Source organism: Ceratotherium simum, chromosome 28, assembly GCF_057802395.1.
Source record: "Ceratotherium simum simum isolate JZ-2026a chromosome 28, ASM5780239v1, whole genome shotgun sequence".
Taxonomy (NCBI): domain Eukaryota; kingdom Metazoa; phylum Chordata; class Mammalia; order Perissodactyla; family Rhinocerotidae; genus Ceratotherium; species Ceratotherium simum.
In genome coordinates, this window is record NC_141927.1 from 34,340,846 (window position 1) to 34,360,386 (window position 19,541).

General features: G+C 41.2%; 1 long non-coding RNA gene across 6 annotated transcripts in view; it reads right to left on the reverse strand.

Moving 5' to 3' along the window:
- LOC147913357 (uncharacterized) overlaps positions 1 to 19,541 on the reverse strand; it is a 50,022-nt gene that overhangs the window by 17,211 nt on the left and 13,270 nt on the right. For 5 of the 6 annotated variants that reach the window (XR_015548844.1, XR_015548842.1, XR_015548843.1 and 2 more), the window contains 3 exons: positions 15,940 to 18,012; positions 14,820 to 14,910; positions 5,040 to 5,356 (listed from right to left, as the gene is read on the reverse strand). This is a non-coding gene — a long non-coding RNA (uncharacterized LOC147913357). Of the gene's footprint in view, positions 1 to 5,039; positions 5,357 to 14,819; positions 14,911 to 15,939; positions 18,013 to 19,541 lie in introns of those variants that run through there. The other variant, XR_015548841.1, reaches the window with a different exon arrangement.

The following is a 19,541-nucleotide window of genomic DNA, read 5'->3' on the forward strand; positions in this document are numbered from 1 at the left end:
CGGGTGCGCACTGACGCACCACTTGTCAAGCCATGCTGTGGTGGCGTTCCATATAAAGTAGAGGAAGGTGGGCACAGATGTTAGCCCAAGGCCAATCTTCCTCAGCAAAAAAAAAAGAGAGGAGGATTGGCATCGGATGTTAGCTCAGGGCTAATCTTCCTCAAAAAAAAAAAATTCCATGGATCAAGGTGGGGAGTGAAGGGAGCAGGTACATATAAAGAAATGAGAATCAGAATGGGTCAAACTTCTCCAAAGAAGTCCTAGATGTCAAATGACAGTGGATCAATGTCTTAAAGTTATGAGGGGAACACAAAAATCAGTTACATTTCCAAATACTAACAATGAACAATCTGAAAAAGAAATTTAAAAAATAATTCCATTTACAATAACATTAAAAAGAACAAAATACTTAGGAATAAACTTAACCAAGAAGGCAAACACTTATACATTGAAAGCTACAAAACATTCCTAAAGGAAGTTGAAGAAGACACAAAAATGGAAATACATCCCTGCTCATGGGTTAGAAGACTTAATATTGGTAAGATGTCAATACTACTCAAAGCAATCTACTGAATCAGCACAATCTCTATCAAAATCCCAACAACAGGGGTCGGCCTGGTGGCGTAGTGGTTAAGTTTGCGTGCTCCACTTCGGTGGCCTGGGGTTTGCAGGTTTGGATCCCAGGCGCAGACCTATGCACTGCTTTAAAGCCACGCTGTGGCAGGCGTCCCACGTATAACGTAGAGGAAGATGGGCTCAGATGTTAGTTCAGGGCCAATCTTCCTCAGCAAAAAGAGGAGGATTGGCAACAGACTTTAGCTCAGGGCTAATCTTCCTCACCAAAAAAAACAAAAATCCCAACAACATTTTTGCAGAAATAGAAAAATCCATCCTAAAATTCATATGGAACCTCGAGGGACTCTGAATAGGCAAAACAATCTTGAAAAAGAAGAACAAAGTTAGAGGAGGTCTCACACATCCTGATTTCAACACAAACTACAAAGCTATCGTAATCAAAATAATGGCACTGACATAAAGACATATAGACCAATGGGATAGAATAGAGACCCTAGAAGTAAACTCTAGTATATACGTATGGTCAAATGATTTTTGACAAGGGTGCCAAGAACATTCAACTATCTTCAACAAATGGTGTTGGAAAAACTAGATATCCACATGCAAAAGAATGAAGTTGGACCCTTAACTTACACCATACACAAAAATTCACTCAAAATGGATCAAAGACCTAAAGGAAAGAGCTACAATTCTTAGGAAAAAACAGGGGGAAAGCTTCAGGAGATTAGATTTGGCAATGATTTCTTGGATATGACACCAAACACGGGCAACAAAAGAAAAAATAGATAAGTTGGACTTCATCAAAATCAAAACTTTTGGCCATCAAAGGACACTATCAACAGAGTGAAAAGACAACCTATGGAATGGGAGAAAATATTTGCAAATCATATATGTGATAAGGGATTGATATTCAGAATACATAAACAACTCCTACAACTCAACAACAAAAAACAAACAAACCAATTAAAAAATGAGCAAAGGACTTGAATAAACTTTCTCCAAAGAAGTTATACAAGTAGCCAATAAGTACATGAAAAGATGCTCAACATCACCAATCATTAGGGAAATGCAAATCAAAACCACAATGAGATACTCCTTCACACCCGTTAGGACGGCTATTATAAAATAAAAGTTTTTTTAAAAAACAAAAAATAACAAGCGTTGGTGAGGACATAGAGAAATCGGAACCTTTGTGCATTGCTGGTGGGAATGTAAAATGGTGCAGCTGCTAAAGCAAATGATATGACAATTCCTCAAAAAACTAAACATAGAATTATCATGTAATCCAGTAATTCCAGTAATAATTTCTAGGTATATACTCAAAAGAAGTGAAAGCAGGGATGCTAGCAGATATTTGTACACCCATGTTCACAGTGGCAGTATTCACTATAGCCTAAAGGTGGAAGCAACCCAACTGTCCATCAACAGATGAATGGACGAACAAAATGTGGTATAGCCATATAATGGAATACTATTTAGCAATAAAAAGGAACAAACTATTGTTACATGGATGAATCTCAAAATTATGCTAAATTAAAGAAGCCAAGCATAAAAGAGTAAATATTATATGATCCCATTTATATGCTATTTCTAAAGAGGGCAAATCTATAGAAACAGAAAGTAGGTGAGTGGTTGACTAGGACTAAAGGTGGGAGTGGAGACTGACTTTAAATGGGCACCAGGAGACTTTTAGGGTGATGACAATGTTCTAAAACTGGATTGTAGTGATGGTTGCACAACTGCATAAATTTACTAAACTCATCAAACTGTGTACTTAAAATGGATGAATTTTATGGTATATAAATTATACCTCAATAAATCTATTTTTTTTAAAAAGTAGTATCAGTTATTCATCCCAACATTTACTGTATTACCCAAAGAGCTTTGTTCTGAAATCCTGAAAGTAATCAGGGAGGGGTTGCATAGGTGAGGCAGGCAAAAAAAAAAGATCAAATTGTCCACTGAAGTACATTATGACACCCGTAAGAAAGAACTGCAGGCTTTGGGAGCTGCTCCGTCACAATCCAAGAAGATGGAGAGCCAGGGTGGAGCCAGAGCTCCTCTCTCTGTGGGGGGAAAGTCACGAGCAGCAAAGCCCTGCAAAACTCCCAGGGGGGCTGGCCCCACGCTCTAGTGGTTAAGTTCCATGTGTTCTGCTTCAGCAGCCCAGATTCAGTTCCCAGGTGCAGACCTACACCACTAGTCGGTAGCCATGCTGTGGCAGCGACCTACATACAAAATAGAGGAAGACTGGCAACAGATGTTAGCTCAGGGCCAATCAAAACTCCCAGGTGCTGTTTCTCCACCTCCCCGTGGGACATCAGAACACCAGTGCAAAGTGAAGTCAGCCCTGGGGAGAGGGACAGTGTTTCTCCTCCCTCTCCCACTACCAATTTGCAATCTGAAGAAGAGGGGAGGGAGGAGTCATGAATGTGTGTGTGTGTGTGTGTACAGACGCATGCATGCACAAGCACACGGTTAAACTCATATGCAGAAACAGATCCATTTGTATGTGTGACAAAATATAAAGTTTCATCACAATTATATTACATATTTTTAATTATAGAGAAACAATAAGAAGGCAATATGCTCAAACGCTATTCTTGGTTGGTTCTTAATTTTTAACTAGGAAATGAATGTTACTTAAAAGAAAAAAAAAAAACTTCTCTTTTTACATAGGTTAGCCCACATGCAAACTGGCAGACAGAATCTGTACAGAGAAATTCTCTTTATTTGTAAAGAGAAATGCTTAATTCAAGCTTTTGTGTAATAAAATTAATTCTAATATAAATAAGATCTTTAAAGGATAAAAACAGTTTAGAATGTTAATTTCAAAATTTGCACTGTTATTGAAAGAACTGACATATTAGAAAACAAATCAGGAAACAAATTAAAAACACTTTCATTGGATTAAAACAAAAACTTCTACTAGCGTCATTAGTTTCGAAATCAATGTTCTTTAACACAACCAGAGCCATGTGGTTGCTGTTGTCATTGTCATTGTTTAGTAAGCAAGGAGATGAGGAAGACCAAGAAGGCAGAAGTAAACTCTGGACAGATGAAAAACCTAAATAACACAGGTCCCCAAAGATCATTCTTTTGCTTGTATTTCCAGAGTGACCGGTTCCATAATCAGATTAGCCAAATATTTATAGAATTTCTTCTTACCCATTGTGCTTTAGAGACATAACAAATGGTATGATTAGTGTGTATGGAAAAGTTCATTGAAGGCAAATGTAGGAACTACATTTGACTGCCACTTCCAGGCTGTCAACCTGCATGTGTACCAGTTTATGCATGTTTATGATATGGAGGCTAATTCCTACCTCTCAGGATTGTCTTGAGAATTAAATAGTGTAATGTCTGGTAAAGCACTTGCCACTAAGAGGCCACCTAGTAAATGGTGGATCTTTTTCCTTTCAATTCCACTTCTTACCCACTGTTCACCAGCCTGCCCAAACACACACACACACACACGCACACACATGCACACACACACAAATTTCACAAGTCACTCTGAGAAGCTTTGCTGACATTTCCTATGGAAAAATTAAAAGGAACCATTTTCAAGAAGAAAAGGCCCAACTGCACACAAGATTAAGACTGTAAAGGGCAGTCTGCTCCCAGGGAAGAAGAGCTGGTTACTGGAAGCAGCAAAGGGACACCTTATTCCCCTGCCCTCCCCCTGTTCTGACAGGAATAGGATTAGAGGACGCCAGAGCACCCAAATCTGGCTAGGAATCTGCTGAGTGAAAGGCAGAGCCTGGTGGACTTGGCTGATTATGAGGTCAAGTTTGCATATTCAAGGCGGGTAAGGAGATTTATCCTAGCAACAATCTTCTTCTGGCCCTGACCCCCTCGTGGATGCTTCCCATTGGATGGAGGAGTTATGTCTGGGGGTGGGGAGGACTAAAGGTTAAATGCAAAGTGTTCCCATCATCAGAAAAAAAAAAAAACTCAAAACATTGGTCCTGTTAACAACGAGGACAGACGTCCTTTTCAATACCTGAAAGGGTGTGCAAAGAAGCAGGGCTCTAGAGTGTAGAGGAGAATTGCAATACTTAGATAAAACATTCAGCTGCTACAACAAAAGTCAAAATAATGGTGGCTTAAACATGACTATATTTATCTCACACAGAAGAATCCAAGTGTAAAGAATCCATGACAATAAGGCAGCTCCACAATATCAGGAACCCAGGTTCCTTCTAGGATAGGCTCTGACAGCCTCAACATGTGGCTTCCATTTTGTAATCTAAGATGGCTGCCACAGCCCCACCATTCTGTATATCTTCCAGCCAGAAGGGGAAAGACCAAAGGCAAGGCACCATCCTTCCCTTTTTTGAAGGTACAACTAGAAAGTTGTGTACATTACTTGAGTTCACATCCCAACGACCAGAACCTGGTAACAAGGAACTTAGATACCTAGCTGCAAGGCAAGCTAGGAGATGTAGTCTTACCTTGGGTGGCCATGTGTCTAGCACAATTGGGGAGGTATACTGATTTCCTAGCGCTGCCATAACAAAGTACCACAAACTGGGTGGATTGAAACCACAGAGATTTATTCTCTCACGGTTCAAGAAGCCAGAAATCCAAAATCAAGGTGTCAGCAGAGTTGGTTCCTTCTGGAGGCTCTGAGGAAGAAACTACCCCATGCCTCTTTCCTAGCTTCTGGTGGTTGCTGGCAATCCTTGGTGTTCTTGGCTTGTGGCTGTGTGACTCCAACCTCTGACACCGTCGTCACATGGCCTCTGTGTCTCTGTATCCAAATCTGTTATTTTCTCTTAAAAAGACATCAATCATCTTAACTTGAGGTCATACTGCAAAGATTCTACTTCCAAATAGGGTCACATTCAGAAGTACCAGGGGTTGGGACTTGAACATATTTTTTTGGAGGACATAATTCCACCCACCACAGGCGGTTACTGCTAAAGGAAGAGGAGAATGGATATTGGTGAACAATAGCCCCCCTGCCATTCCCAGGCCTGCAGGAAATGGCATCAGGGAACATCCACTGTTACACCAGAACTCACCTTCCTGTTCCAGTCTGCCGCAAAGTGAACCCAACCAACATTACTCCTCTGCAGACCCTTCATCTTCTAGGCAGGTCACATGTCTTGCATCCCCCAGAATCAAGACATGAGTTCTGCTCCCACAGATCCACACCTGGGAATGCCCTCCATGCTCCTCCCCTCAGCCAAGCCTTAACTGTTTTAGGGCTGGCTGCTTTCAAAGGCTTTTCCCTCTGCCCCAGCTGACAGTGGCTGACAGCTGCCACTGTGGGGAACAGGGCCACATCATGACATTTTTTTTTTTTTCCCGAGGAAGATCGGCCCTGAGCTAACATCTGCCAATCCTCCTTTTTTTTTTTTTTTTGCTGAGGAAGACTGGCCCTGGGCTAACATCCATGCCCATCTTTCTCCACTTTATATGGGACGCCACCACAGCATGGCTTGACAAGCGGTGCATCGGTGTGCACCCAGGATCTGAACCGGCGAATCCCGGGCTGCCGCAGCGGAGTGCGCGCACTTAACCACTTGCGCCACGGAGCTGGCCCCCACATCATGACTTTTGTGGAACCTAGATACTTTGCCTTCATGGACACTTTTCTCTATGAAAAAAAAAATTATTAAATTTTTATTTAATGTTTATATTAAAAATTATATTTTATGACTGCATTGGTATAAAGATGAACATATTAATATTATATAGAAAAATGTTTTCTTCAACCTAACAGATTTTTTCTCATCATTTTAAAGAAATTCAAACATTTTCATGAGTCTTTAAAAGTATTATGGACACTAGGCATTGTCCTCTTTGCTTAATGATAAGTCACCCCTGCAGGAGAGGACGCTAAAAGGGAGAGCAGAAAGAGCACCTAGCCACCAGATCCGACCACAGACTTCTGATCAGAGAATGAAAAGTGCTATCCACCACATCCCCCACCCCAATAGACTGTACACTCTTTATTTGCTCTCACAATAACTTAGAAATATGCAACAAGGCACCAAACAGCTCATTGTTGGATCAGAATAGGCAGCCTCCTCTCTGAGCTAAGAAATAAACTTCCTCACTCCAGTTGTGTTCTCACCACTGCTGTGGAACACAACATGGCTTGGAAGAAGAGCGGGCACGCCATACACCATGGCGGATACAAAGCCTTTATTAAAGGGTGAGGGAAAGTGCCCAGTCTTCAACATCATGAACTGTCCAATCCTGCACCAGAAATCTGACTCATCCCCAAATACATTTCATCCTACACTAGTCTTCCTTATTTTATAACCCATGTAGATTTCAAATCTATTATTTCCTGACACATTTAGTTTCAATTCATAAACTGATCTGTAAGACACATTCGCTAGGGTGACCAACTCATCCTAGTTTGCCCAGAACCTTCGCGGTTTTGGCACTGAAACTCTTGCATCCTGCAAAACCCCTTAGTTTTGGGCAAACTGGGATCACTGGTCAATCCATAATGATTATCTAAGCTTCATCACCCTTTGCTGACAGTTATGTGTTTAGACCAACAAGATGAAAAGCACTGAAAATTGTTTTAAAGGAGCAATTGTAGTTCTGGAAAGTTCAAGTAGGGTCCAGTGCTACAGCTCAGCAAGATGTATTTCATGTACAGGCATTAAATGTGGCCAAACCAGGTCCCCCTGGCTTTCATGGCAACTGGAGTGTGGAAAGGAATGGCTGAGTCAGCTCCCTCTTTTCTGGGCTCCCTGGAACAGTCTCTTCCATAAATATTTTAGATGAAGTGCCAAAGGAGAAAAGGGATTGGGCAGCCATGGTGCACTTAAGAATAACCTGAGGAACTTGTTAAAAACATGCCTTTCTGAGCCCTATCCTCAGAAGTTTAGCTTGGGAGAGTCCAAAAAGCAGTCTTTCTAACAAGGACCCCAGGTGAACCTGATGCATGTATTGGTGGACCACACTTTTCAAAACCCTGGAATTGGGAGAAAGCCATGAGAGTTGCTTCTCCTCTCATAGGAAGTAAAGCAGAACCATGCAGTAATGAAGAGGGAGGGACTGGGTGGTAGGACTGCTGTTATCTAAAAAGCACTTTCTTGTAAATCTTGAGATTGTTGGAGTACCTAAGGCAAAGCATATCTGAATTCATCACGACAACTATGCAATATGTACACATATATGCTGTGTAGATCTCTACAGCTATAATGTATACCCAGCTAATGGCATCAATGAGGTAACAGCCAGTAAAGTGACAGTATGTAACAGGCACTCAATAAGTGCTTACTCTTATATATGCCATGGGGATGTGTTTAACATACGTATATTAACAAATTGGTAGTCCTGTTTCAGTCTTGTTGAATCTGAGATGGCCATAAGAGAGCAAATAGAGATGACAAACAGAAGTTGGATATAGGAGCCTACAGCTCTGGGATTTGGTCAGGGGTCAGGTTAAGACGAGAAGTACAGATTTAAGGAGGGATCCTCATAAAGCCTCCAGGGCTTCAATGACACAAGTCACCGGGTCTGGGATTTTCATGCCAAGTCAAGGTCGGAGGCCCCACAACCTCATAAGCATGAGCTGGGCTCCCTACATGAAACCAGGAACTGGTAGAGCTTAGGCTATCCTCAAACAGAAATGAGAATGTCTGTTCATCAGCTCAGGATATTGCGCAAAGGCCATGTGTGGAAGTCCTTTGCCTCTTGGGGTAAAAACCCTAATTCACTATCTCTCAGTACAGAAACTCATAGGCCCCAGGAGGAGGCAAGCACGGACTGTCCCATGGGCAGGCCTCCACAACCCAAGACTTCAACAGGAAAAACATCCCACAGACAACATCCCCAAGGGAAGATGCCAAAATCACAAAATATATGAGGAAGGCCAAACGCATGGCAAACAATCTACAAGCCCCACACCACCAACCCCCACTCCAAAAAAGAGAAGAAATCCCATCTGTGGAGCTAGAGATAATAGAACAATCTGAAAGGGACTTTGAAATCAGTTCAGTTGAAAATAGAAAATCATTTAAGGGTTTTGAGAAGAAGCCAGACACGCTGAAAGTGGTGTTTTAGAATGATTAGGGTGACAATGACAGGCAGAATTAAATGGAGAAGGGTGAGATTGGAGGCAGCACGAATAGCTAAGAGGCTTCACACTATCTACCTACACGTAGTGGTCTCTCCCTCTTCTGAACTCCCCTAAAATTTAACTGGCACATCTCTTATGACCTTATGACCTCACTACTTCATTCTGTGTTTTATAGCTGCTTTCACATATATAAACTATGTAAAGCAACTTGCTGAACTCAAAGCTCCTTGTAGCAGTATGGATAGATAGATATATAGATAGAGATAGAGATTAGAAGGATAGGTAGGTAGACAGATAGATAGACAGACAGACAGACAGATAGACAAATAGATAGACAGACAGACTGACCTTTGTGTATCCCCCACAGCACCTAACATAGTTTGCTGGGCACATGGGAGATGTTCCATAAATGTTTCATATATAAACAATCCCACAAATGGACAGGAGCTATGTTAGAAAGTGATTGATCAGAACCTTGCTCTGTGGACCTCTAACTTGAACTGGAGCACAAAAGCAAGCTGATGGCACATCATTAGTTTATCTCCCTAGGACCTGACGGGCTTCCTAAGCTGGTTCTCTTCTTAGCCTATGTGTATATCATCTGTCAATGTATTTAAGTCAGCTGAATTCAGAGACAGCTTTAAGCCCTGTAGCACTAATGAAAATCTTTCGCTATGTGGATTTTCCTGGTGCAGACTGCTATATGACCTGTCTTCCTCTTCAAATTGATTGTCAGTCCACGGATATTTGACTATAGATGATAGTAGGCCTTGCCCTAAATCTGACTACCCCAGTCCATGTTAGTTAGAACCCTTCCCCTTCCCTCTTTGAGGAAAAAACCCTAATGTAATGAGCAAGCCCTGGGAAACAGCAATAACTTAATAACTTGCACAGGGGCACAGACTTGCCACACTGAACAGCAGAGTCGCAAAGATTTCAGGACCTCCTGAGAGGCCCAGAGCCATGCTCATCTCCAAAGCTTTCCTACATGATGGTGGTGATGATGATGATGATGACAGTGATGACAAAGCCACAAAGCTATCTTTCATTGAACATCTAATATCGCCAGGCATTATGCTGGGCATCTTCAATATAACGTGGTATACAATCCTCACAAGAATCCAGTAAGGAAGGTACTAGCATGCCCGTTCTACAGATGAGAAAAGTGAAGATTAAAGAGGTTAAATGAGTCGTGCTTGTAAAAATCTAGTCAGTGTCAAAGCCAGGATTCCAACCCAGGTCAGTCTGAATGTCGTTGACATTCTTTCCACTTCCGCACACTGCTTCCACTGCATCTGCTTGTGCTCTAATAAAACAGCCGGTGGCACCCAGCCACTTGGAATAATTGTCTCAAGAACTTGGGATGATGTGCACGACTTTGGAGTTGCAATTATTTCCCAGGAGACTGGAAGCACACACAAGCACCAGCTTCCTGAGTTTTAATTCCAATCTCATTCATGGCTTCTTCAACAGAATGATTAAATAAATCTGGTCTTATCGTGCTGCCTCCATTTCACTCCACAGAAAAGGAGCTGATCCAGTCCAGCTCCTGATTTTTGTGTCCTCAATGTGAAGCCAACTACCCACCCATATGGCCAAAGCAACTGCAAATGAATAGCTCAGAAATTTTAATGGTCTTCTTTGGGGATACAGAGTAAGGCCATAATGGAGAAATAGTATTCATAGTACATTCTAGTACTTAGATCATTGAAATGGTCCATTGCCAGTGTGGCCCAAACACATTGTACTGGCTTGCTCTCTAGGCTCAAAATAACTGCAGAATTAAATCTTTTAAATGGCTTCAAGAAGCTTAAAATGAGTGATTTTTTAAATGATTCTACAAACCACATAAGCATCAACAAGACAATGGGAGAAATAAACTGTGGCCCATTCACACTGTGAAATATGTAAAAATAGATGAATTATAGCTACTTGCAACAACATGGATGAATCTTAGAAATATAATTACCAGGCATACCAGGATCAAATGACTCAAAACCAAGCGGAAAAAAAACAAATAGGAAAAAGAGTGATACAGATATTGGAGTTATTAAATAGGGACTTCAAAATAACTACTATTAATATATCCAAGAAAATAATCAAAAGGATAGAGAATTTTGCCAAAGAACTGGAATCTGTTAAGGAAAGAGCCAAATGGAAATGCTAGAACTAAAACAATAAAATTACTGAAATAAAGAATTAAATAGTTGGATTCAAAAGCAGATTAGAGAAGAGAAGATATTAAAGCACAGAGAAAAAGAATGAAAAATGGGAGGAGAAAAGAGCATATGAGATCTAAGGACATGGTAAAAACATCCAGCATATCTTTAATCGAAGTCCCAGATGAAGAAGAGAGAGAATGGAATCAAGGCAATTTTTAAAGAAATACTGGCTAGCAATTTTCCAAAAATGATGAAAGACATCAAGCCACAGAATAAAGAATTTCTACAAACCCCAAGCAAGATAAATACAAAGACCACACCTAGATAATCACAGAAAAACTGCTGAAAACCAAAGTCAAAAGGAAAAATCTTAAAAGCAACTAGAGGGGAAAAAACATTTTTTTCAAAAGAACAACAATAAAACTGACAGCTAAGCAGTAGGAAAAAATGGAATCCAAAAGATAGTTGAAAGAAATTTCTAAAGTGCTGAAAGAAAGTAATTGCTAACCTAAAATTCTATACTTAATGAGAATATCCTTTAAAAGTGAAGACACAATAAAGACATTTTAAGGCAAATAAAAACTGAGAGAATTTACACTAGCACACGTGCATTGAAAGAAACACTAAAAGAATTTTTCAGGTGGAAGATAAATAATTCCAGATGGAAACACAGTAACGCAAAAAGAGATAAATAGTACCAAAAAGGTAAAATTTATGGATAAATCTAAATTAATACTTTTGTATAAAACAATAATACTAACGTTTTGTGGGGTTCAAAATATGTATAGAATTAAATATATGTTAACAATAGCACAAAATACAAGAGGAGAGTAAACAGAGTTAAAGTGTTGTAAGGTTCTTGCATTGTCCAGGATGTGATATAAGTACTCGTCTAAGGTAGGTTATAATAAAACGATGATACATGTTGCAATCTCTAGAGTAATCACAAAAGAATGGACAAATAACAACCTAATGAAGTAGGGAAATGGAATCATTTTTTAAATGAATGATTAATCCACAGAAGGAAAGAAAGGAGAACAAAATTAACAAAAAAACACATGGAACAAATAGAAAGTAAATAGTAAGATGATAGTTTAAACCTTAATATCAGTAATTACTTTAAATATAAATGGACCAAAGTCTCCAATTAAAAGACAAAGATTGTGAGACTAGATAAAAATAAATAAAATCCAACTATATGCTGCTTATAAGCAATACATCTTAAACATAAGGATACAGAAAGAAAAGTCATGTGGCAATTTTAAAACACAGCCACAAATCCTTTGGCATCCCTCTTATTAAGGGGGAAGGTTTATCTCCCTTCCCCAATCTGAACAGGCTTGTGACTCCTTCAACCAATATAGTATGGCAGAAGTAACACTGTGTGATTTTCAAGGCTAGGTCATAAAAGGCTATGCAACTTGTGCCTTGTTTGGTTACACACTCACTCTCGGTGTGTGAAAAAGATACACCAAGCAAACATTAATCAAAAGAAAGATGGTGTATCTAGACAAGTATCAGACAAAGTAAACTTTAAAACAAGTACTTTTACTGAACAATATTTCCTAATGATAAAGAGTTGGTTCAACAGAAAAATATAGCAATTATAAATTTATACACACATAACACAGCTTCAAAATATATAAAGCAAAAACTGTGAGAACTAGGGGAGAAAAATACAGATCCAGAAGTATAGTTGGCTATATTAATATACCTCTCTGAGTATAGTTTAAAGGGTTGAAATGATTCAGAGTATATTCTCTGATGACAGTGAAATTGAGCAAGAAATCCAAAACAGAAAGATAACTAGGAAATCCCCAGATGTTTAGAAATTAAGGAACATACTTTTCTAAATAACCCATGTGTCAAAATTTAAAAATTACATTAAAATATCAAGCTTCTAGCCAACAAAAAAAATAGCATTAATAAAAAGAAAAGGCAAGTCACAGAATACAAGAAGATTTTGCAATACATATGGAAATATTTTGAACTGAATGACAATGAAAATAACATACCAAAAATTATTGGAGCCAGCCCTGATGGCCTAGTGGTTTAAGTTCGGCACCCTCACTGCTTTGGCGGCCCAGATTCGTTTCCTGGTCATGGAACCACACTACCCCTCTGTCAGTTGCCATGCTGTGGCAGCAGCTCACATAGAAGAACTAAAAGGACTTACAACTAAGATATACAACCACACACTGGGGCTTTGGGGAGGCAAAAAAAAAAAGAGGAAGATTGGCAACAGATGTTAGCTCAGGGCAAACTCCCTGCTAAAAAAAAAAAAAAAAAAAAAAATTATTGGATGCAACTAAAATGCAGACAAAGAGAAATAGTTCACTATACCCACAAGGATGGCTAAGAAAAATTTTTTAACTAGCAATGACAAGTATTGGCAAGGATGTGGAGCAACTAGGATATGTAAATTGGTACAACCACTTTGGAAAACTGTTTGAAGTATATATTATAACATGTACATACCCCGTGACGCAACAATTACACTCCAGTTATTCCCAACAGATATGAGCACATATGTGCACCAAAAGACATGTACAGGAAAGTTTGTGGCAGCTTTATTTGTAATAGCCAAAAAATGAACACAAATGTCCATTTACAGTACAGTGAGTGAATAAATTGTGTGGCTTATTCAGACAATGAAATAACATTCAACCAATGAAAAAGAATGAACTACTAATGCATATAACAACATGGATGAATCTCGCAAATATAATGCTGACTGAAAGGAGGCAGACACAAGAATATACACTTAATAATTCCAAAAGTAACCTATGGTGATGTAAGGCAGAACAGTGGTTACCTTGCAGGCAGAGTGGGAAAGAATTGACCAGGAAGGGGCGTGAGGAAGGCTTCTGGAGTACCAATAATATGCCACATCTTGATCTAGGTGTGGTTACACAAGTTATACTTTCTAAAAATTAATCAAGCTGTACACTTAAGATTTGTGCATTTTACTATTATGCATGTTATAATTTAACTCAAAAAAAGTTTTTAAAAGCAAAAGGATAATAAATATAAAATTCAAGATAGTGGCCATTTCTGGAGGAGAGGCCAGGGAATGGGATAGGAAAGAAGCACAGAGATGCTTTAAATTTACATCCATGATGCACACATACACTCTTTTGCATGTATCAAATATTATGTTAAATATTAATAAACATTACTTTAGTAAAAATAAAGTATTCAAATATTTAAGACCCGTGTACTGAACTTGGGAAGAATTTTTAAAGTAAACTTAATATAAATGACTTTCAGTGATATTTAAATACAGGAAGACAATTGCATTAATTTAATACGTGTCCTCCTAGCATCGTGCTGATTGTAGCTTCAAGAGACCACTTTATTATGAGGTAGAGCAATAATAATGACAGGCATTACTGAGGAGGTACTGTCTGTTGGGCTCTGTTGTGAATGTTTTACATGCATTTAATTGTCATATAACCCTATGAGGCCAGTACCATTATCACCCCAATTTAACAGATGGGGAAACACACACAGGGGGTTCAAGAGATTTGCCCGTGGCCTCACAGCAGGCAAGCAGGAGAGCAGCAACTGAAGGCTGGTTTTGAATTGCAGTCTGGCTTCAGAGCCTCCTCACTTAACCTCTGCACCACTCTGCCTCTTGTAAGAGACCCATCTCCAACTTCTGGGAGTTCTCAACCATACCCAACTCCTAACAAGGCCTGAAATGGAGTTCCAGAGTTTTCTAACACCTGCTTCATAGAAAGGGGTGTTGTAATTTGTCCGTAATTACAATGACAATGAATTACATTGTCATTACCGCCAATAACAATAACAATAAACATTAAGCCCACACTGTACTATATCACAGAGCAGATTTAAAAGTTGCCATGATGGAACTCAACATCTTTCTTAATTCCAGACCTTCACTAAGAAAGAAGTAACCTGGATAAATTAGCTTTTCTCTCTGAACTCTCTCCGTCTTTCCTGGGTTACGGCACCTACCTCTTTAAACAATGCATTGGATATATTCATGATGTGTGTCTTACCTCTCACCTACGATGACAGGATTTGTTTCTGATTCTTCCTTGCCTTCTTGTGGTGCATGTTACTTGGACATAGTAGGTGCTTAGCAAATATCTGTGAAATGAGTGCATACATGACAAATAAATAAAGATGAAGTCAAACACCCCAGTTCTTTGTAAAAGCTTCCACATGCCCCATGACCTTGCCCATCACATTCACTGCTATATCCCCGGGACTTAGAAAAGGGCCTGTAAATTGTAAATACTAAACACCTGTAAGTTGGTAAATACTAAATACCAGATTTGGGTTGAATGAATGAAAACACGAAGGATAGATAATTCTCCCACATTGTAAAGTATCTGTATACTGTTCCTCATCTCTGTGAAGGGCCTCGCAGACACTTGGATAGGTCAATATGTCTCTGAACTCAGAGGAATAAGGAATACGCTGCTGCACTGCTGGGTCTTGATGATGGAATGAATGAGTTTACAATGGAATGATGGGCAGCTGGCTTGAGAGAAAACCCTGCACACTGGCCCAAGCATGTGGCAGTGGTTTATATGGGATATGCAGTGTGCAGTTCTTATTGTGCAGTCTAGGGGAGGATGGGGATGAGTGTAAATGTCTCAAGTATCTTTGAGAATTTTCTTTTTTTTTTTTCCAGCTTTATTGAGATATAATTTGACATATAACATTGTGTAAGTTAAGGTAAGTTTATTTATTGCAAAATGATTACCAACATAAGGTTAGCTAACACTTCTATCCTGTCACATAATTACCATTTCTTCCTTGTGGTGAGAATATTTAAGATCTACTCTCTTAGCAACTTTCAAGTATATAATACAGTATTATTAACTATAATATCCATGCTGTACATTAAATTCCCAGACCTTACTCATCTTATAGCTGGAAGTTTATACTCTTTGACCAATATCTCCCCATTTCCACCAACCCCTAGGCCCTGGTAAGCACCATTCTAGTCTCTGTTTCTATGAGTTGTTTTTTTTTTTTTTTAATTTTTTGTTTATTGCAGTAACATTGGTTTATAACATTGTAAAAATTTATGAGTTCTATTTTTTTAGATTCCATATATACACAATATCATACAATTTTGTCTTTCTCTGTTCAACTTATTTCACTTACCATAATGCCCTCAAGGTCCATCCATGTTGTTGCAAAAGGTAGAATTTCCTTCTTTCTCACGGCTGAATGATATTCATATATATATTACATCTTCTTTATCCATTCATCCATTGATGGACACTTAGGTTGTTTCCATATCTTGGCTATTGTGAGTAATGCCACAATGAACATGGGAGGGCAGATATCTCTTTGAGATCCTGTTTTCATTTCCTTCGGATACATATCCAGAAGTGGAATTGCTGGATCATATGGTAGTTCTATTTTTAATTTCTTGAGGAACCTCCATGTTGTTTTCCATAGTGGCTGCACCAATTTACAATCCCACCAACAGTGTATAAGGGTTCCCTTTTCTCCACATCCTCATCAACAGTTGTTATCTATTGTCTTTTTTATAAAAGCCATCCTAACAGGTGTGAGGTGATAGCTCATTGTGGTTTTGATTTGCATTTCCCTGATGATTAGTGATGTTGAGCATCTTTCCACATACCTATCATCCATTTGTATGTTTTCTCTGGAAAAATGCCTATTCAGTCCCTCTGGTCATTTTTTAACCAGATTGTTTGGATTTTTTGCTATTGAGTTGTAAGAATTTTTTATATACTTTGGATATTAACCTCTTATCAAATATATAATTTGCAAATATTTTCTCCCATTCCATTGGTTGCCTTTTCACTTTCTTGATGGTTTCCTTTGCCGTGCAGAAGCTTTTTAGTTTGATGTAGTCCAACTTGTTTATTTCTGCTTTCATTGCCTTTGTTTTTGGTGTCAAATCCAAAAAATCATTCCCAAGACCAATGTCAAGGAGCTTATTCCCTATGTTTTCGGTTTTAGGTCTTACATTACAAAAAGTCTTTAATCCATTTTGAGTTGATTTTTGTGTATGGTGTAAGACAGAGGTCCAGTTTCATTCTTTAGAATTTTACTTCCCTGTCTAGTAAGAAGTTCCCACAAGCTTCCAGGCTAGGCGTCACACTCCATGGTAGGGTGAGGGGAAGTGCCCTTCTTCAGTCTCCCCTGCTCTGCTTCCAGCCTTGTTTCCTTTTGGGAATTACTCCTCTGGCGATGGGGAAGGCATGTGATGGCACTTTTAAATATGAGGCATCACGAGTCAGGGCGGGCTAAGCCTTGAGGCACTTCTGGAATAGCCATTTGGAGAAAGACTGTTCTTTCCTTCCCTTAAAAAAGCATGCCTTGTTCTTCCAAGCTGGAGGCTTGACCTCCTTCCTGACTCCTCCCCCTCCCAGCAACCCCTCCTTCAAGGCCGGAATACAGCTGTCTTGTCTGCTCTTCTCCCTATCCTGCCTGTCTTTCTGGTCTCCAGTGGGGGAAAGCCAAAGCTGGATCTCAGGAGCAGAAAGAACCCACAGAGCAACCCAGAGAGCCTGGGAGAAATGTCCTGGAACAAAGCGCCTCCTCAAGACTCGCTCAGCAGACTATCAGAACCCGGCACTCCAGTCCAGGCTGTCTGTTCATATCCTTGCATCGCAGAAGATCACGTTCTGGCCATCACGCACGTTGATGTCTCCTATGGGGCATCGCTTAGCAATGCCCTGAGCTTCTCCCCAGCACCATTGCCTTGGCTAAGTGACATTTAGGGCTGCCGTGGGAATGGGAGGGGAGCTGAGGAAACAGCAGTCTAGACTTGATCACTCTCTGACTCTGAGACTCAGAACCCAGTGTCGGAGAAATTTCATCCAGACACCTCCGTGTCTTCTAGAAGCATCTATTCACTCTTCACATTCTGGGTGAGTTTTTATGGCACCTGTCTCAACCACTTTTGGTCTCCTCTTCCAGTTATTTCCGTCTTGGCCTATTTTCTCGGGCTCTCTCTCCAGCTCTGTTCCCCGTCTCCTTCAGTTCCTTTCGGTCTCTATCTCCTTGTGTCTCTGTCCAGCGTCAGACCTCCTCATTCGCCCTGTCTCAACGCGTCTGTTCCGCCTCAGTCTCTAGTGCCTCCTCCTCCACCCCCGGAGCACTCTGGGAAATGCCTGAGTGAGCCGCGCTTGTTGCGCCAGCGCTTTCATCCCGATCCAGGTGGCCACAATCCAGTACAGGATTTACGGTGCCCTGACCCTGAGCCGTCAAGAAGGAACAGCCAGATTAATGGGGTGGGCGGGCTGGGGTAATAATCGTTTGTTTGATGTGACAAGCCTGATAGGCGTTGATTTACTTACAGACTGATGGGCTTTTAATTGAGCACCTCCATCCCAGTCACTTCAAAGGCAGGGGAAGTTGACAAGGGGCCCCTTTCACGGAGGGTTCCCGGTGACTGACAGCCCCCCTCTGCTGACGCTCCCCTCGGCCCAGGATTGGGCCCGGCAGCCAGCCTTTCCCCGACCCTCTGACAAAGTAACACATTTTCTGTGTAACAGAAATGGCCTTTTGTCTGCTGCCAAGGAAGGCAGGCCCTGCTCGGAAGGCCCGCGCCTCCCAGGAGGGTGAGGCACGGAGAGGAGTGGGAGATGCTGAGACTGGGCCCCGAGGCGACCATGGCGGGGCGGGGTGGGCATGCTAGGCCTTCCACGTGACCGCAAATGGCTACTCTGTTCCTGGTCCGCTGGTCCAGCCCTCTTGCACCCCACTGCTTCCTCCTTCTCCTCCCTTCCTCCCTCTTTTTAACCCCTTCTCTTTGCTTCACCCTCCCAGCTCCCAGGCCTCTTCCTACTCCTCCTCTTTCTCCTCCTACTTCCTCCTTCCCTCTCCCTCTCAGGAAAGGCCAGAAGAGGTGGAGTCGGCTTCTGCTGTCCCCGGAGTGGCCTGTTGACACCGGTCCCCTCCCCCTCCTGGACAGCCTCCCTTCCCCTCCCAGGCTGCAGGCTGCGAGGCCTTCAGATCCGGGAATCTTTGGACCACTGCCTCCTGGAGGCCACACTAGTGAACCAGGTCACAGACCCCCCTGGCTAAGGCCGGGGCCTCGGGTCCAGTGGGGTTTCTGGCCCATTCTTGTTTGGTCTAGAAGATGATTTAATAATATAGGTTTGGGGGCCGGCCAGGTGGCGCAAGCAGTTAAGTGCGCGTGCCCCGCTCCAGCAACCTGGGGTTCGCAGGTTCCGGCCGGGCGTGCACGGTCACATCGCTTGTTAAGCCATGCTGTGGCGGCGTCCCATATAAAGTAGAGGAAGACGGCCACGGTTGTTAGCTCAGGGCCCATCTTCCTCAAGGAAAAAAGGGGAGGACTGGCATCAGATATTAGATCAGGGCTGGTCCTCCTCACAAAAAAAATAATAATAATATAGGTTTTATTCTGTTCGAACTATTAGAAAATATTCCTTATCAGGGAAGTTCTGTCAGAATGGATTTGCTTTGGTTTTATTTCTTTGTTTTGTTAAGTACCGATTTACTGGCTGCCGAACTTCCTTTATTCTTGGAAGAAGATACACCCAAAGCTCGCTCACAGTGTCAGCTCATTGCTGCCAGCTGGGCTGGGGTTGAAGGAGTGGGGGCAATGAGTAATGAAGGTGAGAACCCCATCCCCATCTGGGGGCAGAGTCGCTGAACTCTAGAGGAGCTCCTGCAGCCCCCGAGCTTCCTCACTAGGTCTGGGGTCAGTGAGACTCCAGCCAGGAGGAGCTTCGAGTTCTAAGTCAAGTCCCTTTAGTGAT